The following is a 21,168-nucleotide window of genomic DNA, read 5'->3' on the forward strand; positions in this document are numbered from 1 at the left end:
TTATTCTTAATGTTGAAGTAAAAATGGAGACGGTTTTATTTTGCGTGTGTGACAGCATTTTGTCTGCCCTGCAGGAAACAAGACGAAGAATACCACAAGTTGCTAACTGTCGCTAATGACGCTAACGTTGACGTGGCACCAGGAGACCGAAGCTCTTCGGCTTCCTGATTTTAAAGTTTCTTATTTAGGTGAATTGGATGGTGGTGGTGTTTTAATGTATTTTATTTTTAATAAGTTTTTATAAGTTTTTTTTAAACTTTATTCAGCACTGAAAACATCTTTTGTCTAATTTTTTATTAATATGTTTTAGCATTTCAAGAAATGGGCAGTTTGGAACCGACCAGCACATCAAAATGATCAGTGTCGCTCTTTAGGAAGTAGGAAAACTGTACTTACTTAAAAAAAACACAAAAAAAACCCAACTTAGATTATTTGGAGTGTTTCAGATGCAGTATTTCTTTTGGCAGATTAGTGTGTAAAACTCTAACCACTGCTTTGTTTTTACCAATCGTCCCTCCCTCCAACAGCAGTTCGCCTGTGTTCTCCGTTCCGTCTTAATTGCGGTTCTCTCTTTCCGTTCATTTTGCCGCTCTCTGGACTCCGACTCTCAGTTAAAATGCGTTATTTTTAAAAACGATACCTGGGGCGAAGCTCAAACCTAACACAAAGCGTAAGCTAGATATTCGAGTAAACGTGAAAGCATTGCTACAGAGAGAAAATAAATAAAATCCAGGGAAGACTTGACGAACCCAAGGAGATTTTTCCACCTAAAAGTCTCAAAGGCACTCAGAAGAATAAAACTGTTATTAGATCTGGTTTATAGTTGTGCTTAGCTCTGTGTTTCTACGGTGAAAAGAAACTTAATTAAGGACAGAACCTCCAAAGAAAGAACCTGGTGTCTGACATTGAACGTTTTTGCAGCTGGTATGCTGAATCACTTGGTTTTACCTTAACTTTGATTACACATGGAAGATACTTTGACCTTTTAAAGTGTCCAAAGACAATCTTTGTTTTTATCTGCAACAATATGCTCACTTTCTACCTCCTCTGCAGGGTGTTTGCTTGGATTCCTTGTATGTGGAGGGAGATCCTAAACTGATGATGCGGTTAGTAAGTCAGGAGCACCACCGGGGAGTGTACTGTCTCCATTCCTGTCCACTCTCTACACCTCAAATCTTTATTTATTTTTTATTTTTTTGTGCAACTCTGAGTCACACCGCCTGCAGAAATCCCCAAACAACCACAGAGTTGGAGCATACATTTAAAACGAAAACAAGCAGAGCACAACTTTGATTGACCTAAATAGAAATATGCTTGCGTAACGGATTCGGTTTAGGTCGGTTAAATGTTTAATTCCTGCTGTTTTTGGGTAAATTTAACACTTGTTGGAGGAAGATGAAAACGATTTTCAATGAGTTTTTGCACGCTTAATGTTTATAACAGACACTGACATGCACACACTGATATGAATGTCATGTCAATAATTCTGGACAGATATTTGATTGTTCTTATCAGAGTTGATGGAGCTGATGTCAATTAGCTGATTGAACCTATAAACACAGAGAACAGATTTTCAGTTTAGGTTTGGTTCCATTTCGGTCAAAGTTTGGTCCGGATCGTTCATTTCCACAACAGTTTCGATGTGTGTTTGGGATCATAGTCCATTTATTTGGCTTAAACCCAAATAACAAACTAATCCAAATGGTGAGGGACTGTCTCTCTGGTGCATTGGACAAAGACGATGAAATTATGAAAAAAAGGACAACTGTCCCCAAATTCTTTAAGCCAGGATTTTCATAAGGCACCAATATGTGTGTGATATTGGCTGAAAAATGGACCCTGGATGGGGTTGTCCACAACTTACCTCATGGTTCAAAGGCTTCTGAGGTTTTCATGCATGGTAGCTCTGGTTAAAAATGACCCCTAGACGGTTTGTGAGCCCAACACACATGTTGGCAGGAGTTTTAGAGAAATCAGTTCCACTATTCTGTCAGGACATCGCTTCATAACAAACATCAAAGCTGATTTTGGAATGGCTAAACCTTGCGCTGCGATCCAGTCGTACTTGGAACCGGGAGATTCTGGCTTCTCAGTCGGGGGGGAAATAATCAACTGGAACCCAACTCTGAAGTTGGATTTCACACTGGGAAACTGGGAGCAACTCCGACCACCCCAAGTTATGACATGCAAGGCGAACTTTGCCTTTCAATGTGACACGTTTACTTTAGATAATTAAGAGTTTATCTTAAATCAGTGTTACATGTTGCGCTTGTAGCTCTAAACTGCACAGATTAAAAATGATGTTGGCTGATGGAGAGTAAAAAATTAAGATGATGTTAACCTTTACTTCTGCAAACCGTGTTTGTGTGCGCTGCCATGTTGAAATTCAGACTTCTTGATTATGACTCTGTTAGCTCGGGTCTGATGTCAAACCCAACTCTGAGTCCCAACTTAACAACTGGAACACAGCGTGAGCAAATAGGCCTGTATATCTAAAAGCTCGGGTTATGCTGTTTAAGTTGCATTTTTAGTCAAAACACAACAAAAGATTTTATTATTATTTAAGGCTTATGTATATATTTGCACTTGTACGCACATTTTTGACCCCGTCAAGTCCACAGTGATCTGAATGCTTGTTTTCAAGCTCAAACAAGGACTTTTGTAGTATTATTTATATAGTATGGGGTGGGGAGGACTGTTCAAGCAACTCAAAAGTCCAACATTAATACTATATTTATGCCATGGCGAGAACATATCCACTTTTCTTGTTGCTTTATATGTTATCAAATATAGAAAAAGTCTAATTTTTCTTGGTATATCCCAGCAAAATGCAGTACAATATAGAAAGCCAACCTAAGGGAAGAAACTGACATTATGAGAGACTCTTTGCATTTTCCTCCATCTGAGCATTGGCTTTGTCAGGACGACGACATAAAACCAAAACCGTCTCTGTTCAGACTTTGATTCATATGGGCAACAAAGAGCTTTGAAAGACACCCCATCTTTCAAGACTCATTTGACTTTGATCCATTGACACTTTCAGACAGAATGGAACCCCGAACCTCATAATTGCTGTATTGTTCAGACAAAACCCGACAAGATGTGACCGTAAGACTGTGGGGGGGAAGAAGAGAAAAACAGAAGAGTCAGGTTAAATGTGAAACCATCTCAGTCAAATGAGAGAGGGCGTGTGAACTCCCAGGGTCTCCCACATTTTAACATGCAGGGGGTGGTTTTATACCCAGCGGCATGCACTTTGGTCAGAGAGCCAAATCTGTGTTGTCTGTCATATGAATTTAATCAGACATCATCTCTGCGCAGAAGCTGTCACAGGCAATACATTTTTTGAGCGATATTTTTTTTGTGGGGGGAGAGCGGCGCGTCTGTGCGGGGGTAACATCTGTTTCAAAGCAAACCCAGGGCCCGTGCCTGTGTGCTTGACCTTGCATCAGCAAAGTTGGTTGGCGTTCTCCTCCGTGGAACGGCACGTCACCCGTGGCATAAACAAGTGGAAGTGATGATTAAACACGAGCGTGTCGCTCGCAGAAAAGAGCAGTGCCGTTTGGCCAAGTCCAAGTCGTCGCCGCTGCAGAGTTTTTGTTTTTTCCCCTCGCCAAAAAGGCCCCCCAGGGGGAGCACTTGAGCGCAATCATCTGGCCTGATTGCAACATGGGGTTGGCTTTTAGCTACGCAGCTGCTGCCCCTCAACGCTCCCAGTGCGCCCCCTTAGCTGCGTGTGTTGGACGATGTTGTCACCGGTTGGAGGGGGGGAGGGGAGCACATGAGCAGCAACATGCACAAATGAATGCACTGAAAACATGCAGACGCTAAAGCCAATCAGAGGCAGGAAAATAAGCGGTGCTTCTGGATTGGCTGCTCCGCAAAAGTCAACGGCGAGTAGCGATGCGTCTAGGTGTTTCGGGAATTTCAGTTTCCCAAGATGCAAAAAAAATAAAAATATTTGGAATTTCTGTGAATAATCTGCAATTGCGTCCCATTGAAAAATTGGACGGTTTAAATGTTGGGGTTGTGCCATTTCAGTTACATTTTAAGTCAAGACAAAACAAAGCAAGAAGGAGTTTTTATGCATTTGTTTAAGTAATACTTAAGGTCTACATAAATGTTCGAGCCTGTATGCAAATTTTTGACCATGTTAGGATTCGAGGAGATCCGCAGTCGTCTGAATGATTGTTTTCAAGCTCAAATGACGGTTTTTGCAGGATTGTTTAGTAGACATGCAAATCTTTCGGTGTTTAGCGAATCCGATTCGATTCTGATTTTTAGCGTCACAATTCGATGAAAATGATTTTTAATTGTGAAACAATTTGATTCAGGAACAATTTTCTGTTGTAAAAAAAATTATCAATTGTGAAATCAATTGTTGATAAACTGTTTCTGATTTAATAATCAGAAGCGATTTTCGTTTCTGAAACCATTTTTCTATTCGAACAATCTGGAGATTGTCTAAACTGTGCGAGTGACAAGAGGAAATGACTGTAAACAGACAAAACATTTACGTAAAACAATTCTGTGATATAATGTATCAAATTCCATAAGTTTATATTGAACCAAAACAAATTTGCATACAATTCTGTAACTTAAATTACCAGCATTACGTAAGGTTAGTGGTCTGGCTTTTTCCTAAATAGAAAAATATTATTCAAAATATAATTTACAAAAAAAAAATTAAACAGATTAAAATTGATGAAAACATATTGAATCAATTTAATTCCCTGGACAACGAATTGCGATTCTCTATAGAATCGATGTTTTTGCTCCCGCATTATTTATATAGTATGAGGGAAAAGAAAAAAAGCTCAAATAACTAAAAATCCAGCATTAATACAATATTCACAACATGGCACGAGTGTATCTGCCTCTTTTGTTGCTTTATAAGTCAAATACAGAAAACACGCAGAAGTGATGAATAAACGCAGACCCGTAAAAGAAAAGAAAAGCGCATTCGTTGACGTTGTCGTCGCTGCGGCTGAGTTTCTGTATTTCCCTCTCCAAAATGGCTCCCCAGGGGGAGCACTTGAGCGCAATCATCTGGCCTGATTGCAGCATGGGGTCAGCTTTTAGCTACGCAGCTGCTGCCCCTCGACGCTGCGCCGTCCGCCCCGAGCTGCATGTGTTGGACGGCTGTATTCTCATGCAAGGAGGGGAAACAGGAGCACATGCGCAGCCACATGCACAAATGAACACGGAAGCACTAAAAACACACAAACGCAGACGCTCAAACAGCCCTCGGGGCTTTATTTGTCTAAACAGAAGTTATGCTGAAGCTGTGTAACCGACCTGCTTTTTCACTGTTTGTGCCGGGGTTTTTTTCCTCTCCAACAACAGCTGTCTCGCTCCTGTAGATCTCAACCTTCTGTCACTGTCTCTCTGTCTTTTTTCATCTTTTCCTCCTCCTCGCCTTTGTAATTCGTGTTTTCCTCCCAGCCCTTGTCCTCCTTTTCCTCTCTGTCTGTCTACTTTTTTGCGATGTTTCACCACCACAGAAGGTGAGCAAAGAATGTTTTGCTTTCAGCCTCTTCCCTGTCAAGGTCTTTACCTCAACTAACTCCCACTTTGCTCCTTCTTTTTCTCCTTTACGTACACTGTTTTTTCCCTTCTTCTTCTTCTTCTTCTTCATCTCCTTGCTTCTTCTGGTTTGTGTGTTTTTTTTTCTCCCTCCACCTTTCTCCTGCAGACTTCTCCTCACCTTCTGTCAAAGGTAAGAGCTGCCCAGCATTTTGCATCCCTGCAGGATCGAGGAGGAAGAGGAAGAAGGGTGACGAGTGTTAGCAGGAGGAGAGCAAGAGCTGGCACTGATATCGGTATCAGACGGGCGCAGAGAGCACCCAGCTAAGAGGAATCAGATACACTGTGCCCTTTTCCGGTGCAATGCAGTTCCCTCATCCCTCCCCCTCAAATCCTCAGGGCAATGAAAAAGAATAAAAAAACTAAATAAAAATCACACCCTCATCATGCCTGGATCACTGACTTCCTGTGAATCCATGTAGAGTTTTATATGAAGCTTTTCGGAAAACCTTCAATGGACAAAGTGTCACGAACTCTCAGGTTGTCGGCTGGAAGATGCGCAGCAGTCGACTTGAAAAGCGTCTTCAAACGAGACGATGTCTGACAATTAGGACATGAACGGAAAAGCTGACTGCTTTTAATACACGTGTTGCGATTCGTCACGTTTCAACCACAAGCCGTAATGTATTAAAAATGTTCCGACTTTGGATGAAAGAGCATATGTGACCATCGGCTTTTAAGGATTTCTACAAGTTCTCACTTGGATTTTAAGCCTGGACTTTGACTGGACCATTCCCATGTGTTATTATGCTTTAACGTGTGGCAGCCATGTTCAAACGTTTTGCCAAATGGGCCAAAATTGTCAAGTTAAAATGACCTGCATGCCGTTACGACTGTAGCATGTAACTTTAAATTGCAATCCTTGCTTATTTATTTACTTTTGTGTGTGACTTTGTTGGCTTGTTTTTGTTGTTTTACTACTGCTGATCTGGTTGATCCTAAGCGAAAAATAATCACACCAGTGGCGGCTGGCCAGTAGGGGGCGCTTGGGCGCCGCCCCCTTTAAATTGTTTAGATCAAACCTGGGCATTGTACGGCCCCCGGGCCGCATACGGCCCTTTGATTGACTCTGACCGGCCCGTGTAACGTTAATTGGAAATTACAAAATAAACATATTTTCTTATTTTACCTGATGCATGGGCTGAAGCTGCATTGCTTTTATTTTGAAGTTGTTTTTTATTTACGTACATGATGACGCAAAACGTATATTGAGGCATGTGCGTGATTTGATCGTTGTCACTAGCAAGTCACAAGAGGACTTTAGCCCTCAGAAATGTCTGCTCATGCTAAAAAAAGAAAGGTAGATGCCGAATGCAGGGTTTTCAACAAAAATTGGACTGCTAAGTATTTATTTACTGAAGTGAGAGGTAAAGCCGTGTGTTTAGTTTGCGGGGAGCAGATCGCCGTGTTTAAGGACTACAATTTGAGTCGGCATTACGAGACAAAACACGGGGAGAAATACAAGAACGTGACTGATGCTGAAAGGGCGCGGACATCGGAAGCTTTGCTAGCTAAACTGCAAAAGCAGCAAGGCTTTTTTACCAAGCTTCACACATCCAGGGATGCAGCAACCAAGACCAGCTTTGTGATAGCTCACAAAATCGCTAAAACCAGTAAGCCATTCTCGGAGGGGGAGTTTATCAAAGAGTGCTTGGTGGACTCTGCAGCTTTAATATGCCCTGAAAAAAAAGAAGAATTTGAGAAAGTCCCGCTCTCCAGGCGAACCGTGACGAGAAAGGTCGAGGACATATCGTGCAATCTGGAGCTTCAGCTGCAACGTGAAGTGGCAAATTTTGACTTTTTCTCCTTGGCTTTGGATGAAAGCTGTGATGTCCGTGACACAGCCCAGTTACTTGTATTTGTCCGCGGGATAACGCCGGACTTCAAGATTACGGAGGAGCTGGCAGCAATGCGGTCGATGAAAGGAACAACTACAGGGAGCGATCTCTTCATGGAGGTGAATGCGTGCATGGACACACTGGGACTGAAATGGGACAGACTGGCAGGTGTCACAACGGACGGTTGTCCAAATTTTACAGGGAAAAATGTGGGACTTTTAAAACGTATGCAAGATAAAGTGGCTGAAATCAACGCAGATCAGGAATTAATATTTTTGCATTGTATTATACACCAACATGTGTTGTGCAAGTCGGTGCTAAAAATGAACCATGTTATTAATGTTGTTAGTAACATAGTAAACTTCATCAGGGCACGGGCATTGAATCACAGACAGTTTGTCGCACTTTTGGAGGACCATGCGTCTGAGCATAGTGACATCAGTTACCACACACCTGTCAGATGGCTCAGCCTGGGCAAAAAAAGAGTTTGGAATCTGAAAACAGAGATTCGAGAGTTTTGTGAGATGAAAGGCAAAGACATCCCAGAGCTCTCAGATGAGGACTGGATGGCAGATTTTGCATTTGCTGTTGATGTGACCGCACTGATGAATGACCTGAATACCAAACTGCAAGGCAGGGGCCTTTTTGTTCATGAAATGCACACCCTGGTGAAGGCTTTCATGAAAAAGATGTTGTTTCTTTCAAGCCAACTGGAGAACAACAATCTCACTCACATGCAAACCCTGAAAGAAGTCACACCATCAGCCGATCACCTCCGCAGGTACTCATCCATGTTAGGAGCATTGCATTGTGAGTTTTCAAGGAGATTTGAAGATCTCAGGACAATCGAGGATGAAATGCACATGATTTCCTCTCCCTTTACCTGCAGTGTGGATAATGCACCCAGTGATGTTCAGCTGGAACTCATTGACCTGCAGTCTGATGCAGTACTGGCAGAGCTCTTTAAATCAGGATCTCTGCTGGATTTCTACTCTTCTCTCAAAGAGGAGAACTTTCCAAACATGAAGAGACATGCTCAGAAGATGTTGGTTCTCTTTGGCTCTACCTACATATGTGAACAAACATTTTCAATGATGAAGTTCATGAAATCCAGTTACAGATCATCTCTCACTGACGATCATCTGTCAGCTGTGCTTCGCATCTCCACCTCAGACATTCAACCTGATTTTGATGCACTCGTTAAAGCCCAGCAGAGACTAGATTTCTCTCACTGAACAAGAAAAAATAACTTAAAAATGTAAAAAGTTTTAAATGGTTGAGTTGTGCATGATTTTAATTATATTGTGGTTATTTTTATTTGCATGTTTAGCGTGTTTTTATGATGCCGTTTTAGGGATTAATTGCCTTTCCCATTGTTTTGTGAAATTCGCTTGAATAAATTACATTTTTTGGAAGGCAACCTCATGTTTTCATTGCTTAATTATAACATGTACTCTTACCAGCTTGTCTAAACAATGCTATTTACTGCTTTTTACAAAGAAGTACAGTTCATATTATGCAGAATTGAGATCAGCCTTTTGGCCGGCCCTCCACAATATTTTCTGTTTCTCATGTGGCCCCATGGAAAAAATAATTGCCCACCCCTGGTTTAGATAATAAATGATTTCTATTCTGAACTGCAAAATACTTAGAAATGTATTTATTCATACTGTGTGTCCAATAGACATGTTAGAATTTATTAAAATAGTAAATACATAATTCTAATTGCTCACATTGTGCACACTTCCTATGTGCAGGGCGCCGTCCTAATGAGAGTGTATGTAGGCGCATCAACTTTTGGCAAGCAGGTGATCTGAGGCTGACTTTTAATTGGTTGTTTAAGGTTTTCCACAGGGCGCAGCCCTCTGCGTCCCGGACACACCCATTTTGTTGTGTCATTACTGGTAGAGCGTCAGTACTGGCTAATTTTTTTTAAAACATTGTGTGATTGGACAATCCCCGATTCGACTCATTAGCGCAGCTGCAGTTCGTTAGGTCGATTCACGTTTACGTTTGTATTAAGCAATGCATTTTACTGCTTTCCGTGTTTGCTATTTCAAAGTTCTGGCACGGAGGCAATGTGGACAACAACTGGGGTAAGAGACTTAAAACATCTTTCAGAAAAATGCAAACGGCACGAAAACAGCCGCAGCCACCTAGACAATGCAATGAAGCTAAGTTTTTGGGGGAAACTTAGCATAGCTGAAAGGTGCTTTTCAACTCTGAAAAGAATCAAGACTTTTCTGAGAAACTCAATGACTCAGGACAGGCTGAATGCATTGGCCATGTTGTCAATGGAGAAAAGACTAGTCACAGAGATGACTGACTTTAACAAGAATGTAATTGAGAAATTTTCAGGGCAGAAGGAAAGGAGGGCAAAATTCATGTTCAAATAGTGCTATTTTTTAAGATTTGTTTTGTTTGTTTTTCATTTGTTTGTTTGTGTGCGCCCCCCTCAGTTTTTTTAGCACCAGCCGCTACTGAATCACACCGACAGCATGTTGGTAATTTGACCCTTTCTTTGCGTTAAACCTTCATGTGACCCTCTGTCTTCATCTGCCGCCGTTGGCTCCCGCTCCTAATCGTCTTCTTTTTAATCACCGTTATGGTTTCGGTTCGATTCTAGTTTGGCAAAGCTGGTAAGCTTCAATGATCCTCCTCCAACTGGACAACTTGGGACCTGAGCCTCGGCCCTGGTGAATGGAGGCCCAATCCGGGGGCAGTAAAGGGGTTTAGCTGAAACCCCTTTACTGCCCATGATATATTTACTGGTTTATAAGAAACAAAAAGATACTGAATATATATGGAAAATGATCTTGCTCATGAATTTTTTAGAACTCCCTTTGGTGTGCTGGAAGAGTTGGATTGCTTCCATCTTTGTTAGTTGGTTTTAGCAAAAATCTGAGAAAGTAGGAGATGCTAACTGTCTAATTAGCATGTCGTCACTAGCTGCGTCTCCATAACAAATGTGCGCAATTTTGCAATTGCCGTGTTTCCGTTAAATAAGAAACGCAATCAAAATCACACGTGAATAAGTTTGTTCACGTCAATAAATAAGTCAATAAAAACATGCTGTGCCATCTTCCACCTACTACTTCCTGTCGTCTTCTTCATGGTTTGCGCCAGTTGTTGATGCAATAAATAAATTTCCATACGGCAAAAAAAGAAAACCCTTATTGGAAAATTAGTTTGCGAAATTGGTGTTTGCATTTAATCAATTTTATTCTCAAAATGTCAAACTGAGGATTTATACAGTCAATGGAAATGCAGCTGACATCTGCATTTTATTGATTTAGTGCTACAAGAAAGGTTGAATCCCACTTCTTCTCTTCCCAATTTCACGTTTCACTTCTTGTGATGGTGGAAGCAAATTTGGTCTCATGATTGGAACGACAGCAACTGAAAGGTTTTGGGTTTAATTCCAGCCTTCTTCTTTCTCATGTCAATGTAGCCCTGGCCAATGCCTAAACCCCAGGTTCCTCAGCGATCTACGTATCATTGTATGTATGCGAGTGCAATTGGGTTAAAGTGGCTGTAGTGTGAAGTGTTTTGAGTGGTTGGTACGACTAAGCGCTATAGAAATCCATTCCATTTATCATTTTTCAGTGTGAGAATTTGCTACAGCCAAAAATGATTTTTGTTTTCTCTATGTTTTTACTTGGTTTGACCGTTTCTGTTGTGCATGTCCCTAATGTTTTAAAGGTTTTACGTTCAAGCGTCTGTTTTTACCTCCATAAACTACTTTTCGCTACACTTCCTGTTGGTCTACAAAGCACCAAAAAGTCTTGTCCAAAATACATTTTTGAGCTGTTTGTCAAGTGTCAGGTCACCAGAGACATGCTTGCTTGATTTAGCGTCTACGTTCCTCAGCTCTGGAACGAGCGCTGAAGACCTGAGAGGTGCAGAAACTGTTGGCTCCTTTAGATCAGGACCAAGAACTTTTTCTATCAAAGAATCCAACTAGTAAACCGTTTGCTCCCTCACTGATGAGTCCTTGAAGCTTGCACTTGGAGAATACATTTGCATTTTTTAACATTTGCTTCTCTGTATGCAATGCTTTTGTGTGTTTGACCTATTGAGCTCAGGTTTTAGGTAAAACTTAATGTTTTTTAAATAGTTCTTTTGGGTCCCTTGAGTATGAATGAATGCTTTGATATAAATATTAGCTTGTTTTCTCAAAGGTGTAGGACGAAGAGGCTCAGAAGTTGATTGGTTTGGTCATTAATGTTTATATGACAGATTAGGGGAAAAGGATCATGCTTCTTGAAGAAATGCCCCAATTCTAGGTAAATTTTCACCACTTTTTGAATTAAGCATCAACGAGGTGGAAGAGGAGTGCTAGGTAGAAACGTTCTATGTAGATATAAACCTCAAACATTTGATTTGGTCCTAAGGGCTTCCATACACTGTCTGTATTATGTTTGCTGTGCAAACTCCATGCACACTGTCTGATGGTTGAGATTTTATAGACTAGCGTACCGATTGCCTACATTTCTCGCGACAAATTCCTTCATTTCCCACAATCCAAATGGATACTAGCAGGTTTGATGAGCTAATTGGTGGCCTAACCCCGTTTCTTCTCCACCAGGGCAGAACAACTCTTAGTGCAGCACAAAGTGGCAGTCTGGTTGCAACGACTCAACGTCATCAGCTCAGTGTCACATCATGGTAATTGATTGATCTATCGATTATTATGACGAGGGGTTTTATGAATTTTAATTATTTCATGCAATATTAGAAATACATAATGAATACAAATACACAATTTAATTCCTTTTTTGAAATAAGAATAAGTGTTTTTTGCCTGAAATGCAATAACGTCATTCTTTTAGTGAACGCTTAATCGTTTATAGCAAAGGATGCATCTGCAGATGAGAATGACTTCCAACATCAACATGTGAGAAACAGGAAGCTCAGCCCTTTCTTTCAATACACTGTGGGCTGATCTATTTGTTATTCTTTTTATATCAACTGATTAATAATTGAATAGCAAAAGGGGCTTAATAGGATTGTTTTTTTGTTTTTTTTTTTACACAATTTGAACCGGGTGAAGCTAAAACTACCACTTGAGTTTTGGCTAAAACATATTTACAGACAAAGGTTTTTTTAATATACAGGTAAAAGCCAGTAAATTAGAATATTTTGAAAAACTTGATTTATTTCAGTAATTGCATTCAAAAGGTGTAACTTGTACATTATATTTATTCATTGCACACAGACTGATGCATTCAAATGTTTATTTCATTTAATTTTGATGATTTGAAGTGGCAACAAATGAAAATCCAAAATTCCGTGTGTCACAAAATTAGAATATTGTGTAAGGGTTAAATTTTGAAGACACCTGGTGCCACAAACTAATCAGCTGATTAACTCAAAACACCTGCAAAGGGCTTTAAATGGTCTCTCAGTCCAGTTCTGAAGCCTACACAAACATGGGGAAGACTTCAGATTTGACAGCTGTCCAAAAGGCGACCATCGACACATTGCACAAGGAGGGAAAGACACAAAAGGTTATTGCTGAAGAGGCTGGCTGTTCTCAGAGCTCTGTGTCCAAACACATTAATAGAGAGGCAAAGGGAAGGAAAAACTGTGGTCAGAAAAAGTGTACTAGCGATAGGGATCACCGCGCCCTAGTCAAGATTGTGAAAAAAAACCCATTCAAAAATGTGGGGGAGATTCACAAGGAGTGGACAGCTGCTGGAGTCAGTGCTTCAAGATCCACCACCAAGAGACGCTTGAAAGACATGGGTTTCAACTGCCGCATACCTCGTGTCAAGCCACTGTTGACCAAGAAACAGCGCGAAAAGCGTCTCACCTGGGCTAAGGAAAAAAAGAGCTGGACTGCTGCTGAGTGGTCCAAAGTCATGTTTTCTGACGAAAGCAAATTTTGCATTTCCTTTGGAAATTGAGGTCCCAGAGTCTGGAGGAAGACAGGAGAGGCACAGGATCCACGTTGCCTGAAGTCTAGTGTAAAGTTTCCACCATCAGTGATGGTTTGGGGTGCCATGTCATCTGCTGGTGTCGGTCCACTCTGTTTCCTGAGATCCAGGGTCAACGCAGCCGTCTACCAGCAAGTTTTAGAGCACTTCATGCTTCCTGCTGCTGACCTGCTCTATGGAGATGGAGATTTCAGGTTCCAACAGGACTTGGCGCCTGCACACAGCACAAAATCTACCCGTGCCTGGTTTACGGACCATGGTATTTCTGTTCTAAATTGGCCAGCCAACTCCCCTGACCTTAGCCCCATAGAAAATCTGTGGGGTATTGTGAAAAGGAAGATGCAGAATGCCAGACCCAAAAACGCAGAAGAGTTGAAGGCCACTATCAGAGCAACCTGGGCTCTCATAACACCTGAGCAGTGCCAGAAACTCATTGACTCCATGCCACGCCGCATTAATGCAGTAATTGAGGCAAAAGGAGCTCCAACCAAGTATTGAGTATTGTACATGCTCATATTTTTCATTTTCATACTTTTCAGTTGGCCAACATTTCTAAAAAATCCCTTTTTTGTATTAGCCTTAAGTAATATTCTAATTTTGTGACACACGGAATTTTGGATTTTCATTTGTTGCCACTTCAAATCATCAAAATTAAATGAAATAAACATTTGAATGCATCAGTCTGTGTGCAATGAATAAATATAATGTACAAGTTACACCTTTTGAATGCAATTACTGTAATAAATCAAATTTTTCAAAATATTCTAATTTACTGGCTTTTACCTGTATATATACAGTTTTGCTCCAAGTGTTTTGTACTTTCAACAAATGGCCTTCTCTTGAGTCCGCATGCTCCAGTTTCAGATTAATCGATCACTAAATTAGTAAATTATTTCAATAATCTATTTATCATAGATAAATAGATAAATAATTTATTTATCTATTTAATCCGATTAAACGTTTTAGCCCCATGTTGGGTACAAAACAAAGGACTGAAATGTAGTACTTTATTAAAAGTATTGATACTTATGGTCAAATCTTAACCATGAGAAACTCACAGTAAAGTACTCAAGTACTTACTTTTCCTAGTATTCAAAAGTACAAAATATATTTTCTAATATTAGTTATGTGCTGCATTGTTTTATGGGTATATTATTTGCTGAAACCACCTCGTGGTTCACTGACACGTAGAACCACTGCGCTACAAAACATCTGCACCACCTTCAGCATAAAAATGCAATAGAAATATTGCATTTTTATGCAATATCTCACAATTTTTTCATTATTTTTTGAAACATCCCCACTGCACAAGTGGAGTCAAAAGTCATAAGTTCCCCAAAAAATAAATACTCAAGCAAAGATACTCAAAAATTTACCCAAGTGCAGTGCTCAAAAAATTTTACTTCTTTACTGACCACTAGGTTTCACTTCTGGTATTTTGATCTTTCTTCTTTTGCCTATATCCTCCACTTTTCTACAAACATCCCCCGTCATCCTCCCGTTCTCTTTTCTGTCTTCATTACTCTGCACTAATCTCTCATTACCACAGATGCCATGTTGGAGAACAAGTGGTTTGAGAGAGCTCGAGGGGAGCTCTGCTCCATCTGCAAAGAGACCAGAAAACGTGGGATTTCTCTTTGAAATCCCTCCTCATCAGCCGCTCTCAGTTCCTCTCGCAAAGCTATACATTTATCGAGCATTTGATGGTAGGTGAGCTCTGCTTTCATGCCGTGTTTATCTGACTTAAAACGAGGGAGAGAAGAAAAAAAACATACAAAAACACAAGGTGAGCTATTGAAGCACGATGTGGCCCCCAGGTGACGGGTTGTGGTACTGCGTGCGCTCTGCAGAGGTTTCCCCCCCCTGCCGGCCTGCTGCCCGGATGCTGTGCTTTCATTCTGCTCACACAGCGTCTGGGCTTCCGCTGTCAAGTCTGCGGCTGATTTAGGGAGGACGCTGCTGCACAGTGAAGCTCCGTCCAAAGGCGGCAGGATTGTATTCGGGGAGGCAGATGGTTTACCAGAGGTGTGAGCCTAATTTCACAGTGGGCAAAAACATTAGCGGGGAGTTTTATGGTTTCAAAAGTTTTGTTTCCAACTCGCTCCCTGGTTCCGTTTTCAGTCACATCTTGTCCGTTCTCCACGGAGACGGCGTACGGACAAGATAAAGCCGGGCCAGCGTCCGTTCGATAAGGGCATTACGAAGATAACAAACAATTTTCTCATCTTCATCACCCTTATAATCCAGCCATGCCAATTATCTCCTTTTTGAAGAAGGCTTTATATGCTCTCAGACTTCATTCCTTCATGTCTGTTAAGCCGCCGTCTTTGAAGTACAGAAGTCACAGATCTGCTTTGAGCTCGGAGGTTCAGAGAGCTAAATTGCAACCAGTGACAGTGAACAGTGCTGATGTTCAGCCTGATAGCATCACATAGAGAAAAAAAAAAAAAGAGTTGCCCCTATGGACTATGTGGATCCCAGTCACCTAAAACGTCAGATGGATTTTGAAGCTTTAGCGTTTGGAAATACTGCAAAACTAAAGCCAAGGCAATTTTTTAACTGTAAAATAACACATTTGAAGCAGACATCTAAATTTGAGTAAGTTTATTAAAATATTAATAAAAGATTATTCATATACGGGTTCCACGGTGGCAATAATAAGGCCCCATTCAAACTGTAACGTTGTTTTTTTAAAACACGTTGTCTGTTTCAAGAACGCCCCTGTCGACCCGAGACTGGTTCCAGAAATGACACCATCATTTCTACCCCCTCCGAACTGTAGGTGGAGCTAAACATAGAGTAGGGGACGCCAGCATGTCGACCCAAAAAGCAGGAGGGAGTCTTTGCGAAATGACGCCAACAGCTGTGTCTCAATTGGCCACATGTTTGCACAAATTTGACAAACAAAAATAGAATTTGCTTAATATAAACACAGCAATTTTGAAAAACAAGTTTTTTGATAAACTATTGTTTGGAGCTACAATGAGGTGTGTGTGTGTGTATTTTGTGTCACAATTAGTAAAACTGCAATGGAAGCACTTTTTTTTTTTTAATCAATATCCGGGTGCTTACTACTGCTGGAAACGGCAAAGATGAGGACAACTGTTCTAATAAACAATGTATTGTCTTTTTTTTTTTTGTTGCGCAACTCCAAGTAAATGAACCAATTCCAGAGTTCTATAGGCCGTCAACAAGGTCAATGAAAAGTAACTAAAAGTATCCTAAAACGGACAAATTTACAAAAATCAAAGAGCTTATTTAATACTTTGAGGATATATCTTATATTCGGCCACAAAATTAACAAAAAGAGATTAATCTTTTAATCCATAAGACCATTATTTAGTTACAACACATGGGTTTTGAGTGGGCATGTTGCTACCGCATTTCTACTATAAAAAAAACAAAGTACGTAAAATAAACAACTCACCGTCGAGTGGTTGCCAGGAAACACACGATATAATCCTCCGGCTGTGTTAATTTGGCTCGGTCCAGCAGTATTCTTCAGTGATTTTGGGAAAGCCAAACACAAGCAGCTAGCCACAGCGACAGCAGCAACAGCAATGGAGGAGATCCGAGTTCACCTCTGACCCGGAACTTAAAGTGTGCTGTCAGTTTGACCCGCCAAAATAAAACACGGGTTATTTTGTGCAGGTTACACTAGCAAAAAACACTTCGTTTTAGGGGATCCCAATAAGTAAAATAATAAATCTTCCCCACATCCAAAGTCCAAACTAGCTAAAAATATTGTTCTGTATTTATTTTGTCTTCCTGTTCAAGTAGTAGTATTGGTGTCATGTACTGACGCGTACTGATTATCACAGTGAACGAGTCAGATATAGACGTCAATCGCAATACTAGCATAGCTCCATCAAATACCAATGAAGGTAATGTTGATATTATTAGTTTATTACCATATCTGACCATGATTTGGCAGTAACAAATGCCTTGCACAAGTGTATTAACAAAAACGTCTTATCGGAACGTTCCTGATTTTGTTGTTTATCTGCTGAGGCCAAAGGAACAACTGGTATTTTTTAGATCCTTTCCTTCTTTCTTTTTTTTTTGACAGCTTAAAAAAATTCTAGACCAAAAGCAACATGCTTACTGATCAACAAAACGTTGTTTCTGTTCTCAGGTGAAAAAACCAAAAAATATTAATAAGTATTTTTCACTGGTGCTTGAGCACTTATTGTATACTTAATCTACAGAGGACTTGGACAAACGTTGGTATTGTTTTCACATGACCCTCTGTGCCGGCGGATTTTCGCTAAACATGAGTGTTCAGTGTTTTACAGCTTGTTGACGTTTTGCGGTACCATCCCATTACGATTTCCAATAAAATCTATATAAGCCCATGATTCAGCCAAAGCCACATCTGAATACGGCTGAGCCTTGAATGGCCAAATAAATTCCAGATTGGGTTTTTAAGCCGCCGTGACATAATGAAAACAATACCTCACGGAGGCAGCCGGGCAGACATGTTGACAATGCCCGCGCTATCTCCGTGAGTTGTTTTTCCCCGCGTTGCTCTGATTCTGAAGCCTGGCAGCGGGCTTTCTGTCAACATAAGGAGATGTGATATCCCGGAGGTGAAGAACGTGAAAGTCATTAGACACATACCTCGCAGAACATTAACAGACAGGCCATGATCGCAGACACACACGTGACATCCGCCTTCAAAGTGGTGAACACGACAACGAAATGCAGGAATGTGTTTTTAATGTCGCCATGTGGAGAAAATAATCGCTATTTGTCGCTCATTATTCCAAATCGGATTGTAGAACATCTGCTGCTGATGGGAGCAGCAGTTACATACGATTCTACCCTTAGGGAGGCAAAAAAATCATTTGCACTAGTTGATTTTGACATAATCTTACCTCTATTTTTTACAAACTTAAAGAGGAAGTGTTATGTATTTTTCAGGCATCGTGGCATTTGATAGCACAATTTACTATATTACCTTCAGTGCTTATAAAAATCCTAGTTATATCAAATCGTTCTAAAATAATGCCCTAAGTCATTTTTTGTCAAAAGTATGGTTTTTTTTAACCTAAATCATCTTTTAGCAAAAAAGAGGATAATTTGTAATTTTTTTTTTTTTTGGTAGAAAAAAATTACTTAGGCCATTATTTTGAGGAAGAGGACAAAATATGACTTAAAAGAAAATTTACTTTGTAGTTTAAAACCTTAAAATTAGGCCTCTGCGTCTTTAAAAATGTCAGTTTTTTCTGAAACTCCGCCTTCAGGAAGTCATCACAACGTAGTTCCTCTATTAACAAACTTTTTACCGGCGCTGTACTGAGAAGTAGCTCCCATAATGAGCACAGTTCCATCAGGTGTTTGCTAATTGCTGCCGGCTAGTCTGAAGGAGCTGAGTGGAGGAGGGATGCTCTGTGAGGCAAAAACTCGGTAGCTTGGAAACTGGAGCTCAGAGGAGGAGCTTTATCCTCGAAGGCGGAGCTATGTTCTCCCAGGCTGAATGGTTGCCATGGGAGATTAAAGGATTTCTCAAACATGCATGAAAGAATCAAGGCAACACTCCAGTTAGGTATGTGATGAGGGAATAACATTATAAAATGATGTAAATCTGAAAAAAGGCCATCTTACATAATACTGCCCCTTTAAATAAAAATGTAGCAATCAATAAATTATAAGCGCATTTAACATAGCATTCCTGAAGCCCCTCCAGGCCTCTCACCACAACCTAACACCCAGCAGCCACCCCTCCTTCACACCCACACAGGACACTTCATACCCTCACAACCTCCATAGAATCCTAGCAAGCTGGTTGGAGGCTGCTCTTTGCTGTTTTGCCTGGCACAGGAAAGCACCCTGTGGCACAAGTTAGTTTCTGTAGCATCCTACAAGGGACAGTCACTCACGCACGCACTCCCACTCCCACTCCCACACATAAAGGAGGTCTTGTCAAAAGAGGCAATTCAGCAGTTGGAGAAACATACTGTGCATATGAGAGCAAATGTTAGTTACTGTGGACTGGGAATCGTCCAAGACGCTCAGACGGTTAAAAAATTCAAACGGTTGTGACAACAAGCAGGATGTACTCTGACTAGTCTGTGGTGAGCGCAAAGCTTCAGCCTCCTGGTGGCCTGGATTTATTGGATTGTAGAAGATACAGCTCAAACCAGATACTTACATACTGCCTAAAAAAACACGCAAGAAAAAGTCAAACTTAATTTCTTAATAATAGAATAATGAAAGACCCTCTTCCTGAGAATCGAACTAGGACTGTGAGAGGGGTTTTTTGTGTGAGACTTTGAAGAAAGCTCTAAGAGAGATCTATAGATATATATCAGGGATATATATAGATATATATCTATCTGTATATAGATAGATATATATGTCTATATATATAGATAGATAGATCTGTATATATAGATCTATCTATATATATATATATATATTTATAGATAGATAGATAGATTTATATCTATCTATCTATCTATCTATCTATCTATCTATCTATCTATCTATCTATCTATGAATTCAATGAGAAAGTGTGTCCAAACTTTTGGTCTGTACTGTATATATATATAATGGAATAAAAGCCACTCTGCTCAGAATGGTGGCACTTTTTCTAATCACATTAAGAAAGAAAAGGTGCATTTAGACCATTATCTGTAGTTCGGTCAGAAGGGATGCTGGTGCCTATCTCCAGCGTGAGATGGGCGAGGGGTGGGGTACACACTGGTCAGGTCGCCAGTCCATTGCAAGGCAAACAAGCATGCACACACACACACACACACATACACCCATACCTAAGGAGAATTTAGGGAAACCAATTAACTTTTTTGGACTGTGGGAGAAGCCGGAGCACCCGGAGAGAACCCACGCATGCACAGGAGAACATGCAAACTCCATGGAGAAAAAAAGGACTGGAATTGAACCCTTGACCTTCTTGGTGCAAAGCAACAGTGCTACCAACTGCGCCACTGTGCATCATGTCTTCTTTAATAAATCTTTAAACTTATATCTTCTTGGCCTGGTCCATGCTACTGAAATGAAGCTAATATGTTAACTTGAGTTCGGAAACAGGGCCATGTCCAGACCACACCTCTAATTATATGTATTTATCTCATTTCATCCCTTCATCCCATCCATCCATTTTCTAACACCCTTATCCTGTTACGATCTGTGCTGGAGCCTCCAGTAAGTCGCCAGTCCATCACAGAGACAAAATCATATACACACAAACACAGACCTAAGGAGAATTTAGAGAGACCAATTAACCTGACCACACCTCATGTTTTTGGACTGTGGGAGGAAGCCGGAGCACCCGGAGAGAACCCACGCCTGCACAGGGAGAACATGCAAGCTCCATGCAGAAAGGTCCCGGGAATCAAACCCAGGACCTTCTTGGTGCAAGGCAACAGTGCTACCAACTGCGCCTCTGTGCATCATGTCTTCTTTATTCAGTCTTTAAACTTATATCTTTGTGGTGTGGTCTGTGCTAGTGAAATTAAGTCAATATGTTAACTAGTTCAGGAGCAGGGCCACGTCCAGAACACACCTCTAATTTTCCAAGCAGCCCATGAGTAACTTGGCTCAGTCATTCTTCTCAGTCCGTTTCGTCAATACATATACTATATATATATATATATATATATATATATATATATATATATATATATATATATATATATATATATATATATATATACATATATATATATATATCTGTACAGGTTTCATCTGGGGGGTCCTGTGTGGGCTCAGGAAAATAAAGAGGGGCAATTTCCCCAAAGATCATACCCCCACACTGAGTCTTCACCTCTCTTCATCCCTTC

This window comes from Xiphophorus couchianus, chromosome 2 (genome assembly GCF_001444195.1).
Source record: "Xiphophorus couchianus chromosome 2, X_couchianus-1.0, whole genome shotgun sequence".
Taxonomy (NCBI): Eukaryota; Metazoa; Chordata; class Actinopteri; order Cyprinodontiformes; family Poeciliidae; genus Xiphophorus; species Xiphophorus couchianus.